This window comes from Coenobita brevimanus, chromosome 15 (genome assembly GCF_032717465.1).
Source record: "Coenobita brevimanus isolate Jiangsu-jjx chromosome 15, ASM3271746v2, whole genome shotgun sequence".
NCBI classification, from domain to species: Eukaryota; Metazoa; Arthropoda; class Malacostraca; order Decapoda; family Coenobitidae; genus Coenobita; species Coenobita brevimanus.
In genome coordinates this window covers 10,460,101-10,478,285 of record NC_136968.1, presented here as the reverse complement: position 1 = coordinate 10,478,285, position 18,185 = coordinate 10,460,101, and positions in this window count along the sequence as shown.

The window sequence follows — 18,185 nt, the reverse complement described above, 5'->3', positions numbered from 1 at the left end:
ACCTTCTTTTGCCACATTACCTGATCATCATTTCTGACTGTTTCTTCCTCTAATGCTATGTAAACTTTGTCCTCCACATTGTCATCGATTGGGGAATCACTCTGGCCCTGAATGTTTTTATTGGCCAGGTCACTTGTAACAGGTGAATTGCCGAGACAATGACGTGCAGGGGGGGGGATGTTATGCGGTGTAAGGCATTGTCTCTGCTTGGCATCTTGTAGAGGAATAGAGGAAGGTGTCCCATGTATATGTGCCAAAAATCACTCGTGAAATCACTCGCGAAAATTGAAAATTGCCCAAATTGGGGACCTTGCAATTGCAAAACGTACCAGTACATCGACGGGACTGGCAAATGCAAAATGTTGCAACGTACCCATACGTCGACAGGACGTCTCGGGTTAACCCCTTAACTGTGAGACGTCACTTTTGTGACTCTTGGGAGCAAGGGATCATACTGTGGGGCATCACTTTTGTGATTCTGTGTTATTTTGAATTCACCCAGGCTTGCAAGTGGTGGCTTGTATCATCTATCAGTACTGCCAATGTCCAACACTAGGCAGCACTCCTAATCTCATGCGTACTCCCATCCATTGTTGACAGTTTAGCCATTTCTTCCCGTTCTTGACTCCCCTCCCTACCCCCCCTCCATTACCCTATCCTCTCACCTGCCCAGCCGTGCTACGCTAAGTAAATCTTCCCTGGAATTTTTCACTGATTTCATCCATTGAAATAAGCCCAATGCCCTATTCTTATACCAAACAATATATACAAGAAAGAAATAAGGTAAGTGAGAGTGCCATACACCTAGAATTGGCTAATTATCACCTCACAATACCTCAAGTGCACTCGTTTGCTAATTTTCGCTGTTTATTTCCCCTTGAAATATGCTGTATCATCTATTTTCGTAATAAAAATATATATAAGAAAGGAAGGGAGAAGCTTAAGTGATATTTACATTCACCTGGAACTACCTAATTATTGCAGGCGACCACACTGTATTCTATGCTAAGTAAATCTTCCCTGGAATTTTCTACTGATTTCATCCATTGAAATAAGCCCTATGCCCAATTCTTATACCAAATAATATATACAATAAAGAAATAAGATAAGTGATAGTGCCATACACCTGGAATTGGCTAATTATCACCTGACAACACCTCACGTGCACTCGTTCGCTAATTTTCGCTGTTTATTTCCTCTTGAAATATGCCGTATAATCTATTTTCGAAATAAATATACATATAAGGAGGGAAGGGAGAAGCCTAAGTGATATTTACATTCACCTGGAACTACCTAATTTATAATGTATTGTCTAGATTTCCTGCCAATCATTTCACTGCTATATATTAGCTGCTGTCAAGAGGCCGACATTGGCAGTTATGCATTTCCCTAGGTAGGCCACCACCCCGGCCCAACCTTATCAGTTCACTCTCATCTTCCAATGTGAAGGTACGTCTGTTTGCTCCTGCTAATTCAGCCATTTTTCACCCCCATGCAAAGGGCCCTGTGACCTTTACCGCCTACTAAACCTCGTGTGGAAAGAGGTAAAGGGATGACAATTGATAAAAGAGTGACTACGATCTTTCTATTGAGTAAAACAGTGCAAGTGGAATTATAAATAATGTGTAAATAATGTGTAAACAGCAAGTGAAAGTAATGAATGTAAATATACGTGAACAGTGGAAAATAGTTTCATAAGTTACTTCAAGTGACAGTGCATAGCACAGTGTAAATAAAATAGAAATGTAAATAACGTAAATAAAATAGAGAACGTAAATAGAAATGTAAATGAGTAGTATTATAAGAATACGAGTATATGCCCTAGGAGTAATGAAAGTGAAAGTTTCACTCTAGCATGTATGAATACTATGAGCTATGAGAGTGAAGGTGAAAGTGACATTCACTCTCCATGCTAGTATACAGGACGAGAAAGTGAATGCTACGTATTTTACTGAAAGAAATTGAATCCCTACAGTGACAATAAACTAATACTACTGAAGGAAACTTATGGATAAAGACTGTATATATATATATATATATATATATATATATATATATATATCTATATATATATATATATAAGTGTTATATAGTAATAGAAATATAAAGTGTGAGGGGTTTTATGAATAATAAATGACAGAATACCAATAGCGAACTAGCACAAGTGGGGAGGTCATATGCGCTCATAATTTTCATTGCTTTCACAGTGTTTTTTTTTGGAGTATGGATCCCAAACTACTTGATAATCATAGAGTAGTGTTTATAGTGTTAATATCTGGCTGTGGTAATCATATTACGGGTTGTTGGGAAGTGTAAAGTGGAGACTTCGTTACCCAACTTCAGAGGTCTCCACAAGTCCTACGGTAATTGATAAAGGCTCAACAAACATCCCAGGAGAAAGCTGAAGCTATGTGCCATAGGCATATTTAATTTTAATTTTCTAGGACTAATAACTGATTTTTGGCAAATATTTTTTGAGAGTCTGTCGGAGCCTGAATAACCCCGCGGGATACGCAAAACATTGGGAAACATGCCCACTGTGTAAGGGTTAATGATCTCTTATCTGTCACCCACAGTCCCATTCAATCATATGCAGATGACTCAACACTACATAGTTCATTCACACTCAGACACCCATTTACAAAGTCTAATATCTCTTCCTCTCAACTCAGTACAGCCATCTCCATAAATCAAGATCTCTCTACGATCAGTGAATGGGGACAAAACAACCTTGTCTCTTTTAATGCTAGTAAAACTAAATATATACAGTTTACTAATAGACAGATATTGCCAGATTCGTACATTACCTTCAGTGCTACTAATATTCCCATCTCCAAAAGTATTGAAATTCTTGGTGTCTCACTTAACAGTGCCCTCAGCTGGACCTCTCATGTTAGATCACTTGCTAAAACCGCCTCAGAGAAACTTGGATTATTGTACAGAGTCCGTAACGTCTTCGTCAATGAGCAGTTAGCTATAATTTATAAGAGTCATGTGCGCTCTCAGCTTGAATATTGCTCACCCTTGTGGAATGGTTGTGGAGAGGTTGCATTAAGACAACTAGACAAAATTCAGAACAAAGCTGTCAGAATCATTAAAACCCTGTCATTACATATAAACTACTTCCCCTGCAAGTAAGAAGGAATGTTGCCTCCCTTGCATTATTTTACAGATATTTTTTTGGCAAATGCTCAGACGAAGTTGCGTTCATGGTGCCACCTCTCCATGGCTTCCCTCGTGCTACACGGGCATCGGTAGCTCTCATGACTGGAATGTAACTCACTCGTATTGCAGAACTTCTGCCTATCAGAATTCTTTCATTCCCCGAACTTCATCTCTCTGAATTCGCTTCCCCAGAGTTGTTTCCCACCAAATTTCAACCCACAGCTGTTCAAGACTAACTGTTACAGATATTTTATGAATGGAGGATGCCAGTAATCTGGTGTATGGATTTTTTTTTTTTTACTTATTTGTTTTTCCTTCCTCCATTCTGTTATTTATAAAAAAGAAAAAATCTGAGAGCAGGAAGGGGTCAGAGGATGAGAAAGTTCACTCTTCACATGGCAACTTCTCTCCTCGGAAGAAGTACTCTCATTAAGTGTCCGTGAGGACACAGTGTCATCCATGGCATTACCAATGGCATTGTCACTGAGCCCTTTCCCTGTTAATAAGGGCAGAACTTTTGTGCAAGTTGATGATGCAATTAGCCCTGTGCATGGTGGGACGGAATAGGACAAGGACAATGACGAAGACTTTGCTATTGTCTCTACCAGTGCCGTGTACAGACTGAGCCGCACGTCAGTGGGGTACCTGGGGGACCTACCTACCCTATGGGTGTCATAGAAAGTGGTCGCGAGTTCGAAGGGTGGCAGGAAGATGCTTGCAGCTAATCCCGTCAACTGGCGGGGCTCCGTGCCCCGAATCGTGACGGCTATACACATCAACCGGTGCGTAAGGGTTAAACTGATGGGTTGGGAAATGATTCCATACATGTGGTAAAGTGATTGTCTGAGAATGTTAATGCTTGCAGGATACTTGTAGTGTTTTAGGCTATGGCTGCCTCTGGAGGATGAAGTATGCTGCTATTGCTTTTGCTGCTGCTGCTGCTGCTGCTGCTCTTGCTGCTGCTGTTGTTGCTCCTGTTTTTGTTATTGTTGCTACTAATACTACTGTTACTGGTTCTACTTTCTGCTGCTGTTGTTGCTACTGATGCTGTTCCTGCTGTTGTTGCTAGTGCTGCTGCTGCTGCTGCTGTTGCAGCTACTACTGCTGCTCTTGCTACTACTATTGCTGCTGCTGTTCCTATTGTAGCTGCTGGTGCTGGTGCTGCTGCCACTATTTCTGCTACTACTGTTGCTGCTGCTGTTGTTTGTGCTTCTGCTGTTTCTGCCATTGCTAAAGCTGTTGCTGCTGCTGTTGTTGTTGCTGCTGCTGTTAGTGTTCTTGCTGCTGCTGCTTTTTGCCTTTGCTACTGCTGTTGTTTCTCTTGATGCTATTGTTGCTGTTGCTGCTGCTGCTGCTGCTGCTGCTGCTGCTGCTGCTGCTGCTGCTGCTGTTGTTGTTGTTGTTGTTGTTGTTGTTGTTGTTGTTGTTGTTGCTGCTGCTGCTGCTGCTGCTGCTGCTGCTGCTGTTGTTGCTGCAATTGTTAATACTGATGCAGCTCCTGCTGTTATTTCTTCTATTACTGGTGCTGTTGCTGCTGTTGTTGCTGCTGCTTTTGCAGCTGCTGGTATTATTACTATTACTGCTGCTGTTAATGCTGCTGCTGTTGTTACTCCTGCTGCTGGTGATACTACTTTTGCTGCTATTGCTGCAATTGCTTTTGCTGCTACTGCTGTTGTTGCTGTCGCTGCAGCTGCGTTTGTTGTTTCTACCGCTGTTGCTGTTGTTGCTGCTTCTGTTACTTTTCTTGCTACTACATTTGCTGCTGTTGCTCGTGATACTGTTGCACTTGTTGCTGCTGCTTCTGCTGCTGCTGTTGCTGCTACTACTGTATCTGTTGTGAGTATTGCTTCTGCTGCTGCTGTTGCTGCTGTTGTTACTATTGTTGTTCCTGCTGCTGCTCCAGCACATTGGCTTCACCACTAATAAACACATCCTGGCCACCTTCTAAGTCCTCTCCACATTAACATTTGTCATGGTTATTACAGTTTAAGTAAAGTGGTTCTCTTTGGGAAGGCTTCTTTCTATACATAGGGAAGCATAAATGTACAGATGTTGGATTTTGAAAAGAAAGGAGTGTACAAATTAAAAAAAAAACTTCATTAAACAAAATGTTTTTAGAATGCAATTTTACAATTGAGAAATAGGGGCGTGGAAGAAGTTGAGAGGCGGAAGAGAGAGTTATATGTACAAAGAAAGAGAGAGGTGAAAAGATTAGTAAGAGAGAGTAAAAAGAGAGTGGATGAGGAATTTTGAAGGAATTTGAGTGTAAAGTGGAGGGACTGTAAGAAAATGTTCTGGAAAGAGGTGAAAAGAGTAAGACAGGGTGGAAGTGAAGTTAGCAGGGGAGTGAAAGATAAAAATGGTATATTACTAGTGGAGAAGGGAGAAAAAGTGAGCAGATGGAGAGAACACTTTAAGGAATTGTTGAACGTAGAGGATGGAAGTAATGCGAGTATAAGTGGCTGGGGAATGACTGGGAGAAGGAGGGAGGTGAGAAGACAGGAAGATATCAGTAGGATAGAAGTTGTGGAAGCAATGAAGAAAGTTAAATCTAGGAAAGCCCCAGGAATTGATGGAGTGTGTGGTGAAATGCTGAAGCATGGGGGAGAGATAGTAGTAGAATGGATGTGGAAGATGTGCAGATTAGCCTGGGAGGAAGGTAGAGTCCCGGAGGATTGGAAGTCAGGTATAATTATTCCCTTGAACAAAGGAAAAGGGGAAAAAGAAGTGTGTGGTAATCATAGGGACATTTGTCTTCTTAGTATAATAGGAAAAGTGTATGGTAGGATACTTATTGACAGAGTTAGAGAAAGAACAGAGAAATTAGTTGGAGAAGAACAGGGAGGCTTTAGGAAGGGAAGAGGTTGTGTAGATCAGATATTCATTCTTAGATCTTTAGTGGAAAAGTTTCTAGAGAAGGGAAAGAAGTTGTATGCGGCTTTCATGGATTTGGAGAAAGCATATGACAGGGTGGATAGACAAGGATTGTGGAAAGTGTTAAGAATATATGGAGTAGATGGGAAGTTGTTGAATGCTGTGAAGAGTATGTACGATGGTGCGAAGGCTGCTGTGCGTGTAGATGGTGAACTAAGTGAATTTTTCTCTTTGAAAGTTGCATTGAAACAGGGATGTGTCATGTCCCCATGGTTGTTCAATCTGTACATGGATGGGGTAATAAAAGAGGTACAAGGTAGGGTAGTGGATGTTGGAGTGACCCTGGTGAGAGAGGATAGTGTTTGGAAACTCCCTGTACTGTTGTTTGCAGATGATGCTGTGTTGTTGAGTGAAGACGAAGGGGAGCTGCAAGGCTTGGTGGATGAGTTTGGGAGAATGTGTAAGAAACGGAATCTGAAGGTGAATGTAGGGAAGAGTAAAGTGATGGTCTTTGAGAGAGGTGAAGTCAGTGAATGTACAGCGAGGTTGGATGGTGAGGAATTGGAAAATGTGAGTACGTTTAAGTACTTGGGTAGTGTGATGAGTAAGGATGGAGGTTTGGAGGGTGAAGTGCTTGAAAGGGTACAGCAGGGAAGAAAGGTTGCTGGTTCTTTGAAAGCAGTGATAAGAAACAGGGAAGTGAGCATGGAAGTGAAAAAGTTACTAAATGACAGTATTGTGATACTAACTCTAACGTACGGAAGTGAAGCCTGGACGTTGTTGGAAGGACACAAGTCAAGAGTGAGAGCAGTGGAAATGAGTTATTTAAGAGGAGTCTGTGGAGTCACATAGAGAGATAGGCTGACGAATGAGGATATAAAGGAACGTTGTGGTGTTGATGTGAATGTGATAGGGAGCGTTATGAGGAACACACTGAGGTGGTTTGGCCATGTGGAGAGGATGAAGGGTGAAAGACTGACGAAGAGAGTGTATGTGAGTGAGGTGGAGGGGGGAAGAGGGAGGGGGAAGCCGAGGATGAGATGGAGGGATGGGGTGGATAGGTATATGAGAGAAGGGGGTGTGAGTTGGGAGCAGGGCAGTGAAATGGCGGGGGACAGGGCGAGTTGGAGGCGATTTGTTTGTGGCCACCCCAAACGGGATTGAGGGGTCTGGCAATAGATAGAGAGATAGATAGAAAAAGGTGAGCCAGAATTCAAAATTGCATTTTTGATTTCTCGATCAGCCCTAGTATGGATCGAGTATATGCACTGGAGTAGGAGAGATCAATAGAGCAAAAGAGGGTGTATGTATTGTTGCCTGTGAGATGGAAGGAGAATGTAAGTGAGTATGGATCAACTGGTTCAAGGATTGTGTGGGCAAGACTGAAAGTGGGAATACAAATGTGGGCGATTGTGTGTGTGTATGTGCTAATGCAAGATCTTGAAAGAAGAATTCTATGGTAAATGTGGAAGCATGCTTGGAAAACTTTAAGAGGAATGAGAGTGATTTTTATTGGAGATATTAATGGAAAAGTAGGGAGGGTTAAAGTGGATGGAGCAGTTGGTAAATGGGGTGTGTCTGCACAGGTGGATGAGAATGGCAGTGCCCTAGTGGACAATTGTGCGGGGAGGGGTTGGTGGTAGACAATACCCTCTTTAGGGAAAAAATTATCCATAGGTATATATGGCAAGTGATGGGAAGGTTGGGTTGTGAACTGAATGAACGGAAAGCACTGATTAATTTTATGTGTGTGAATGACAAAATGGGAAGCTATGCAATGGATGCAAATGCATACGGGGGTTGCGGAAGTGGACTTTCTGACCACCATTTGGTGGTGCTGAGAGTTCAGGTTCAAGTGCAATGGAGGAATAGAAGGAGGGAAGGACAGGATGAAGTAGTCCATAAAGGAGGATAGAAAGTGTACAAGAGGATGAAAAAAAGGCAGAATGTAAGAGACAGGAGGAGAAACGATTCGGTAAATACTCGTATGACTTGGAGCAGATGGGGGAGGTGGATGGTGTGTGCAAGATTTTCACACAAGAAATCTGTACAGCATGTGAGGAGGTGTATGGGCTGAAGAGAAGACGAAAGGGGGTGTAGGGAACTGCTTGGAGGAATGAAGAGGTGAATGGGAAGCAGAGGCATAGAGGAAGCTTAGAAATGGAAGAGAGAGTTATGTGTAGAGGAAGAGAGATAGGTGAAAAGATTAATAAGAGAGAGAGAGTATGACGAGAGTGGAGGAGGAATTTGGAAGGAATTTGAGTGTAAAGTGGAGGGAATATAAGAAATTGTTCTGAAAGGAGGTAAAGAGAGATGAAGAGGGCGATAAAAAAAGTTAACAGGGGAGCGAAAGATAAAAATGGTACATTGATAGTGGAGAGTAGAGAAAAAGCAAGCAGATGGAGAGAACACTGTAAAGAACTGTTAAACATAAAAAATGAAAGTATGACTGGGAGAAGAAGGGTAGTGAGAAGGGAGGAAGAAATCCATAGGATGGAAGCAACGGAAGCAATGGAGAATGTCAAAATGGGAAAGCCCCAGAAATTCATGGCGTGTGTGGTGAAACGCTGAAGCATGGGGGTAGATAGTGGCAGAGAGGATATGGAAGATGTGCAGCTTGGCTTGGGAGGAAGGTAGAGTCCTGGAAGATTGGAAGTCAGATATAATTATTCCCCTGTACAATGGAAAAGGGGAAAAAAGAAGTGTGTGGTAACCATATGGGCATTTGTCTTCTTAGTGTAATAAGCAAAGTATATGGTAGGATACTTACTGACAGAGTTAGAGGAATAACAGAGGAATTAGTTAGAGAACAGGGAGGTTTTAGGAAGGGAAGAGTTTCCATAGATCAAAATATTCATCCTTAGGTTTTTGGTGGGAAAGTTTCTAGAGAAGGGAAAAAAATTATATCCAGCCTTCATGGATCTGGAGAAAGCATATTACAGAGGGGATAGACATGGAACGTGGAAATATTAAGAATATGTGGAGTAAATCCGAAGATGCTGAATGACGTGAGGAGTATTTTTATGGGTGCTTAGGATGCAGTACGTGTGGATAGTGAACTGAGTGAATTTTCTTTTATCTGAATGTTCGATTGAGACAGAGATGTGTCATGTCTCCATGTTTCTTCAGTCTGTATATGGATGAAGTTATAAAAGAGTTACAAAGTAGAGCAGTGAATGTTGAAGCAGCCCTATTGAGAAAGGGCAGTTTTTTTAAAACTTCCTGTATTGCTGTTTGCAGATGATACTGTATTATGTGAGGACGAAGGGGAATTGCAGGGCTTCGCGAATGAGTCTGGGAGAGTTTGTAAGAAACAGAATCTAAAGGTGAGTGTTGGGAGGAGTAAAGTTATGGTCGTCGAGAGAAAGGAAGTCACTGAATGTACAGCGAGGAAAGATGATGAGAAAATGAAAAATGTGAGTGTATTTACATTAAGTTCTTGGGTAGTGAGATGGGTAAGGATGGAAGTTTGGAGGATGAAATGCTTAAGAGTCCAACAGGGAAGGAAGTTGCTGGTTCTTTGAAACCATTGATAAGAAAGAGAGAACTGAGCATGAAAATAAACATTTGCTGTATGGTAGTACTGTAATACCAACTTTAACGTATGGAAGTGATGCTTGGACCTTGCTGGAATGACACAAGTTAACAGTGAGGGCAGTGGAAGTGAGTTATTTGGGAGAAGCATGTGGAGTTAAGTGGAGAGACTGACAAATGAGGAAGTGAAGGAATGTTATAGTGTGGATGTGGATATGATAGGAAGCTTTAGGAGAAATACATTGGAGAGGTTTGGCCACGTGTAGAGGACGGAGAGCGAGTGACTAACGAGGAAAGTGTATGATAGTGAGGCACAGTTGGCGAGAGGGAAGGGGCCGAGGATGAGATGGAGGGATAGAGTGTGGAGGTGTATAAGAGAGAGAGATGTGAGCTGGAGAGGGAGAAGTGAAGTGGCAGGAGACAGGGCAACATGGAGGCGATTTGTTTGTGGCCACCCCTTACGGAATCAAGGCGTCTGGCAATAGATAGATAGGTGGTTTTAAGGTAGAGTGGATGTAGTCAGAAGCACAGAAATAAACACCAAGATGCTAATCACGTGACTTTCCGTGGAAAATGAGTGTGACATAATGGGCTTGCAGCTTGGATTGGCACAGACCATAGGCATGTTAACAGCCTGTATACAATAAGTTTATCTATAGATCTCTTAAAATACTTTTTATATACTTTTATATACTGTAAACCGTTAGTGTCCTTTACCTTTTTTTTTTTTTTTTTGTCAAGTGAATAATTCTCTGAATTTTTTGTATTTGCAAAATATTGAATACTTTCATTAATAGTACAGTATAACCTCAATATAACGGACTTCAATAGACCGGAATTTGCTTTTATCGGAATTGAGGAGCTACTGGTCTAAATTCTTATATATCAGAAAAAGTTCAATTATGCCAAAAGCAATCCGGACTGCCTGACCACTTCACCTATTTTCACCACAATAAGGTAAAAAAAAGACATGTTTATCAGTGTACAGTACACTATTATTCTATACATTTTACCATTTGACTATTGCAGTGATTGTATAATACAGTACAGTACTGCAATGGTACTCAAAACAATTTAAAATCCTTTGGTGCTGTCCGGACTAATGTCTGATATATCGGAAAAGTCCCGGTTAGCAGGGGGAAGTCTGGATGTTGCTTTTATCGGAATTTCGCTTTTTTCAGAACAGCTTGAGTCCCAATTAGTCCGTTTAAGTGAGGTTTTACTATAATAATATTGAATACTTCCATTAATATTGAATACTTACATGCATAATATTGTGGTAGCACATGATGCACAAAGAACTTGTATATATTTATTTCTAGTTCTTTCTACTTTTCTCTAATACCATAAACATTGTGCTGTATCTTTTTGTGATTATGAAATGCTGATAGCTCTAAAGCCATCACAAGTCCTTCTTAATCCCCTAGGATATTCCTTTCAGTCCCCTGCAGAATTGTGGTTTAGTTTGAACTTGAGTATCACTTAGAAACTGGCGTATATAATAGACCTGTAGATAAGAAAACCAACCAATAGAACGACTGTGCAATAAAATGGCTCTCATAAAGATCCACTGAGATTTGTTTCATGGCTTTTAGGACTCACCAGTCCATAAGCCTATCTAATTTTACAACCATGCATCTTCTGCAAGACTACTTCAGAATTTGGTTAATGCTCATTGGATTTAACAGGACTTCGGTTGGGCTTTTAGTGCAGTGTCTGTGGTTGCGGTATGACTTTTAGGGAGAATACTGCTATGAGATTCTGCCTAAACTTGCAACAATACTTATTCAGCTGCTCAAATCGGGCAGTCTGGCACTAATGTGCATGGAAATGAAGCTTCGAGCCTTAAATCCACGTAGAAAGGCCGTGGACAGCACACAGTTGTGCCTATATAACTTAGGTAGTGGTTGGTGAGAAGTGTCGCAAAAATTTTTGGTAATCCTTAGGCCCTGTTCACACGAGGCGCTTTTAAATGCGGCGTCTACCGCCAGGGAAATGCGACGGTAGACGCCGTGTTTCCTTGGCGGAAATACAGTCAGTCATATTAAAACCTCGAACCGCTGAACAAACATGCGCTAGGAAGAGAAATGTGGGATCGAACATTTGTACCAGCAGTTGAGAAAAACGCACGGTAGGGTGTGTACAGACCAATACACTACCACTGTCTTTGTTAACGCACGTTAGGAAATGCGAGAAAATGTCTCATGTACTTAAGGAGACAAGACCACCTAAAAAAAAAAAAAAAAAAAAAAGAAAAAACTTCCTTTATACTCATTCAGTGACTGTTAAATTGTAAAAAAATGCTTTTTCGAGTATGATGAGGATCCATCAAGAGACGTGGAAAATATGATTACATACTTGTTGACTTAGGTTAGGTTAGGATGAGTTTGTTCTGGTTAGCATAAAATTGGTCAGAGTAACATAAAATAAGGTAGATAAAGTTAGGATAAATTAGGTTGGGTTAAGTAAATTTAGGTTAGGTATGAATATAAAGGCATTGGAAAGGGTAACTTTGCACTAAAATGGCATTCTAAGAAGGCGTGCGTCTCTCTTCACACACAGGTAAGGATAAGTTTGGTTAGGTTAGCAAAAAATTGGTTAGATTACAAAAAAAGTTACGTAAGGGATCAATTTATGTTACAAAAATTTAGATTAGATTTGGATAAACATGCACTGATAAAGGGAATATCGCTCAAAAATGGCGTTCTAAGATGTCTGTCTCTCTTTGCACACCACATGATAGTTAACGTCTGTAAACATTTCTGAAATGCTTTTTAAACCACTTTTAAAAGAAAAGAAAATACCGAAACTTAAAACACAATCGGAAAATATTTGAAGAATCCCATGAAGAGGTAAAGAAAAAATTACAAAAAAGACTGCAAAATAGGATGGTTCAAGGACTCCTTCAAAATTACCCCGAATATTTTCTAAGAGGCCTAACTGCATTTTTTCTATGCAAAAAAAAAAAAAAAGTATTTTGGCATAACATAGTGTCAGCGTCAAACATGGCTAACAGCAAATTGTGAAAATGCCAAGAACAGGCGTTTTTAGAGTCGCAGAATATTTACACTATACGACTATAGTTCTATCTAATATGACGACGATATTTGTGGTGCGTGTTGTAAGGAAAGTCACGTGATTAGCATTCTGTGTGATTATTTCCCTGGTCAGGAGGAGCAGAGTTACCTGGGTATATTTTGCGTACTGATCACAAGCGTGAATCACGTGAGAAATAAACCATAATGTTATTCAGTGATTGGATAAACCTGAATAGCAATTATCCTTAGAGACAAGAAATTTATAATCATTTTTTTCTGGAATTTTAATGTCACTAAAATGATTATTGGCTCACTCTTGGTCCCACCTTCGTTTCCTGAATACTGAGCCTCTTGCGTCGCCTTCGTCAGGTAATGTGGGGGAAATATACAATAAAAATAAACCATATCTGTACGTTAGGATGTATGGTGTTAAAAGAGAGAGACATGTAAACGTAAGATTTACAAAACAAGATCGTAATTGTCGCATTAAGCTGAATACTCCAACGTCATACTAACGCGGAAACAAATACATACAAACACACATTCTTGTAAAGAAAACTCAGAGGTCCACATAAGCACAAGCACACACAAAAATACAAAACAAACAGTCACAAACACATGCACACAAAAAGACACAAGCATTAATACGAGCACAAGCACACTCACAAACACAAAAGATGCATAAGAACACTCACAAGCACTAAAAAACAAACAATAATCAACAAGAGAGAGAGAGAGAGAGAGAGAGAGAGAGAGAGAGAGAGAGAGAGAGAGAGTACGAGTGCGAGTGTAGGTGCCACTTCAGGTGCGAGTCCCAGTGCCAAAATGAAAGCGAGAGCCACAGTGTGAGTCATAGTGTTTGTTTTTAGTGCAAGTGTGAGAGCGAGTGCAAGTGAGTATGTGAGAGTGAGAGTATATGAAAGTGCATGTGCGAGAGTGAGGACTTGTGAGTGTGCGAGTGTATGAGAGTGAATGAGATAAACAGTGTTAGAGTGAGAGTGTGTGAAAGTAAGCGAGACTGATAGTTAGTGAGTGAGTGAGAATGTGTGATAGGAGTGAGAAGGAGATATCGTGTGTAAGAGTCAATGAAAGTGAGATATCGTGTGAGAGAGTCAATGAGAGTGAGAGTGGGTTAGAGTGAGGCTGCATAAGTGAGAGTGTGAGACTTACAGAGAGAGAGTGAGTGAGAGACAATGGGAGGTAAAGTTCGTTAGAGTTACGAAGTAGACTGTGTGAGTGAAAGCGAGTGAGACTACGAGTCTGCAGATGAGTGTGTGAGAGGGAGACTGTGTTAGGGTACGGGGGAGTGAGTGAGCGTGTGATAATGTTGAGTGTGTGAGAGTGAGTGAGGGTGAGTAATGATGTACGTGAGTGAGTCTGTGTGAGTATGTGCGTGTAGGAAAGTGAGAGTGTGCGAATGAATGAGAGAGAGAGAGAGAGAGTGTGTGTGTGTGTGTGTGTGTGTGTGTGTGTGTGTGTGTGTGTGTGTGTGTGTGTGTGTGTCTATGTATGTCTGTATGTGTGACTGCATGTCAGTGTGTGCATTTTTTTATTCAATGAAGAAAAAACTAAAGGCCTCCAAGAAAATACAAAAACAAGATAACAGAGCCAAATTCATGATCCAGTCATATCGAGATGCCTGGACACACTGCGTTTGAAAAACAGTAGATCGTAGGCAGTAGGAAAAATCGACAGAGAGAGACGGTTCCAGAGCTGACCTGTTGCACACATGAAGGACTGGGAGTAGCGGTTGACTCTTGAATTACAGAGTTGGACAGAAAAGGAGAGTTTGTTTGCTAGACGTGTGCTACGTGCCCGCCGTAGTGGTGGAGGGATGCAAACAGATAGTTCAGAGGAGCATTGACTACTGAAGTAGCAATAAAAAAGAGATAAAGATGCTACAGTGCGGCGGAGAGACTGGTGTTGAAGGGAGCCAATAAGTGGAGAAGAGTTAATGAGACAAAGAGACTTTAACTCCACCTTGTTGATTAAAGCTGTGTGGGGGGAGCCTCCCCACACATGAGAGGTGTACTCTACAAAGGGGCGAATAAAACCCGTGTATAAAGTCAACAACTTTGTGGGGGTAAAGAAGGTACAGAGTTGGTTTAGCACACCCAGTCTCCTGAGAGCAAATTTTACAAGGGAGGTAGTATATTCTTTTCAAGATAAATTCCACGAGAATGAAACTCCAGTTATGATTAAAGATAACGCAGGATTGAGCTGGATATTGTTAAAATTGGAGGGTACTCTTGTGGAAGATTTTGTTGGGTTGATTGATGAAGGAACTGAGTTTCTGATGCATTAAAAACAACAAAGTTATTTTTACCCCAAGCAGATATATGAGCCAAGTCAGAGATTAGGTGTGCCATAGCCTCATCCCTTCTTTGTTGAAACAACTGCTGAGATGGTTGCTGCGGGATGCAAATGGAAAGGTGGAGGGTGGAGTCATCAGCGTATGAGTGAATAGGGTTAGATGTACAGCTTAGATGGTCATTAATGAATAAAAGGAAGAGAGTTGGTGATAGGACAGAGCCCTGTGGAACACCACCATTGATTGCTCTAGGTGAAGAACGGAGGCCGTCTATACAACCAGAAAGGAAGGTAGAGATCAAGGCACAGATAGAAGAATAGAACCGTAGGAGGGCAGTTTGGAAATTAAAGATTTATGCTACACTCAATCAAAGGCCTTTGAGATGTCAAGTGCAATGGCAAAGCTTTCGCCAAACTCCCGAATGGAGAATAACCGGGAGCCTGAGAGGTAGGTGGGAAGATCACCAGTGGAGGATCTCTGGCGGAACCCATACTGACGATCAGAAAGAAGATATAGGAAAGATGCTTAAAATTTTTGTGTTAAGAATTGACTAAAATACTTTTGAAAGATAGGATATTAAAGCAATTGGGCGATAATTAAAGGGCTGGGAATGGTCACCATTCTTTGAGACAGGCTGAATGAAAGCAAACTTCAAGGAAGAACGAAAGATGGAAGTTCATGGACAAAGACGAAAAAGTTTTCCTAGGCAGTGTGTAAGTACAAAAGCACAGTTCTTGTGGACAATAGAAGGGATCTCATCAGACCCATATGTCACGAGTTGGCGCGATTTTCTATCTAAATAAACTCGTGACATTGAACTTTGTGGGAAACCGCGAATTCTAGTGAATTGCTTAAGTATTACTCAGTCAACTGCCACATATTCACCTGATCGGGAGTGTTTTCAGAACATTTTTCACTGTTTCATAAGTGATCGTCCTTGTGAGCGACATTAGCGTTTTCGCTGAGTGATTTATTATGGGCGTGTTTCGCTCACTCTCTTTTTGTTAGCTGTTACCAGTTGGCGGCTGGCCTCAGTCCTCACCTCGCTTGTTTGAATTCAATTAGGATTGAAGCGCCGTGAGACCAGGTTGTTCTTCAGCGGGTTCCTGAAATCTCCACCTAGTGTGAGCCAGCAAGAGGTTTAGTGTGTGTGGCAGCGTCCTTCTTCAGCAACAACGCCCAGTTCATCCTGCTTAGCCCACTTTTCTGACCAGTATTTTTCTTTTGTTTTTCCTAGGCTTAAGAGTTTAGCTTTTGAGTGAGCGAGTGAGTGTGTTCTCCTTATTTTGAATTGATTTTGAAAAATGTAACATAAATTTAACTCATTGTAATAAAAAAATTTTCAGTTCTTTTCTTTGAGCTTAATGTAATATAAACTCATGTTTTACTTCTCCACATTAAGTTTATTTCACTTATAGCCCCTAGTTTCCATAAACGCTTTGCATTATTCATAACTGGTACTTAGGCCAGTCCTTTTGTATTAAGCTTAAAATCCGTTGTGCAACCAGGAGTTAATGCACCAGCTAGAACCTGTTTATCACTAATAGCATTAGATATTGATTGTCAGGGGTGGAGTCACTTTCTCCAGAGGCTAACAGTATCAATAAACAGCATGTGTGAGTAATTAGTCTCTGCTGTGAACTGTTGAGAAAGTTTATAAATTCTCGTCTTTAGAGATTCAGCGAAGTGGGCGTGCATAAAGTAATCATTGCTTGACTTTCACAAGTCAGTTCTTTGTCCCTGTTCTCAAGTATTATTGGATATTATTCTTTAATATTGTATATACCCAAAAACCCTGTGACATCTGGCGACCTCATTCCAGGATATTAACTCCTTGCTCTAAAGTTATTCATGAGATAATACTCACTCACTCATACTTAGGTATTTATCATCAAAGTCTATCGGCACTATCTTACTGGTGATTATTAATTAATTTTTATCAATTTTAAGTAATAGTTTTCAGTCAGTGTTTTGTTTAATTTTCGTTCTTTACCAGTCTAACTACATAAAACTGGTCACCACTAACCTGTGCCTATATTCTTTATTCTCGATTATTGGCATCTTTCTCTGCAAAATAGCAGTCAGTGCTTAGACTCTAGTTCACTTAGATTGACTTAGCATCATGTCTACCAGCGTCTATGTACAGGAAGCTAAAGATATGAGCTTACAGACCCCAAAGAAGTAAAGGATTACATCCTCTCTCGGTTTAATTAAGAGCAGCAACGCGAGAATGATGCTCGTGAAGAGCGTCGAATTCAGCGTGAGGAACGCGAAAAAGAGCGCGAATATGAGCGAGAACAGCGCAAACACGAGCAAAAACAATGCAAACTCAAGTTACAACAATGAGAGAGAGAACGCAAACACGAGTTACAACTACGTGAGAGAGAACGTGAATACGAGCATGAACAACAAGACGGAGAACGAGAACACGAACGTGCCGAGCGAGAAGCACATGAAAAACATGAACTTGAAATGTTGAAGCTCAAGCAAGATTCCTTGGCTTCAGACATATCTGGTGCAGCTGGCCCAAGCTCCACAAGCGCTATCCCTGCACATATTATGGCGACCCCACACATCAAGCTTCCTCCATACAAGGAAGGCGAGCGAATCGAGCCATACATAGCTCGTTTTGAAGACATGGCTCAACTATACCAGCTGGATGAGGCAGCTAAGTGGCTTCAGTTTCTTAGCCTGTTTGAGGGCCCTGCCCTCGATATTCTCCACAGAATTTGTGGAGATAATCTCACGTATGAGATGATGAAGGCCGCACTCGTTAAAGCGTATGGTCTCACAGTTGACGACGCCAAGAGTCAGTTCATGAGGGCGCTCTTATAGGAAAAAGATATTGCCATTCAGTTTCTTGACCGGCTTACTGCTTACTTAGATGAGTGGATGGAGAAAGATGAAACTCCTTCCATGCGTGAAGGGATAATCGACCTTATGCTGTGCACGCAGCTAGAAAAGTCATGGCCTACTGAACTTATGGTTCAGCTTAAGATCTGCCAGGTAAGGGATGCCAGCCAAATGGTGGAGAAGACTGATGCATTCTTCACTGCATACTGGTATCAAACTCGTAAGCAGCATACCTGGAACAGGAAAGTTGATAAATCTGGGAAACCATCTCAGACTGAACCCCAGCAACAAGGCCGTTCTCAGAATAATGGCCAAGGTCCAAAACCGCAGAAGGACCAGGGGCAAAACACTGAGAAACCTGAGTGGAAGCGGTACGACAAGCAAAACCCTAACCAGCAGCAGTACCGGTA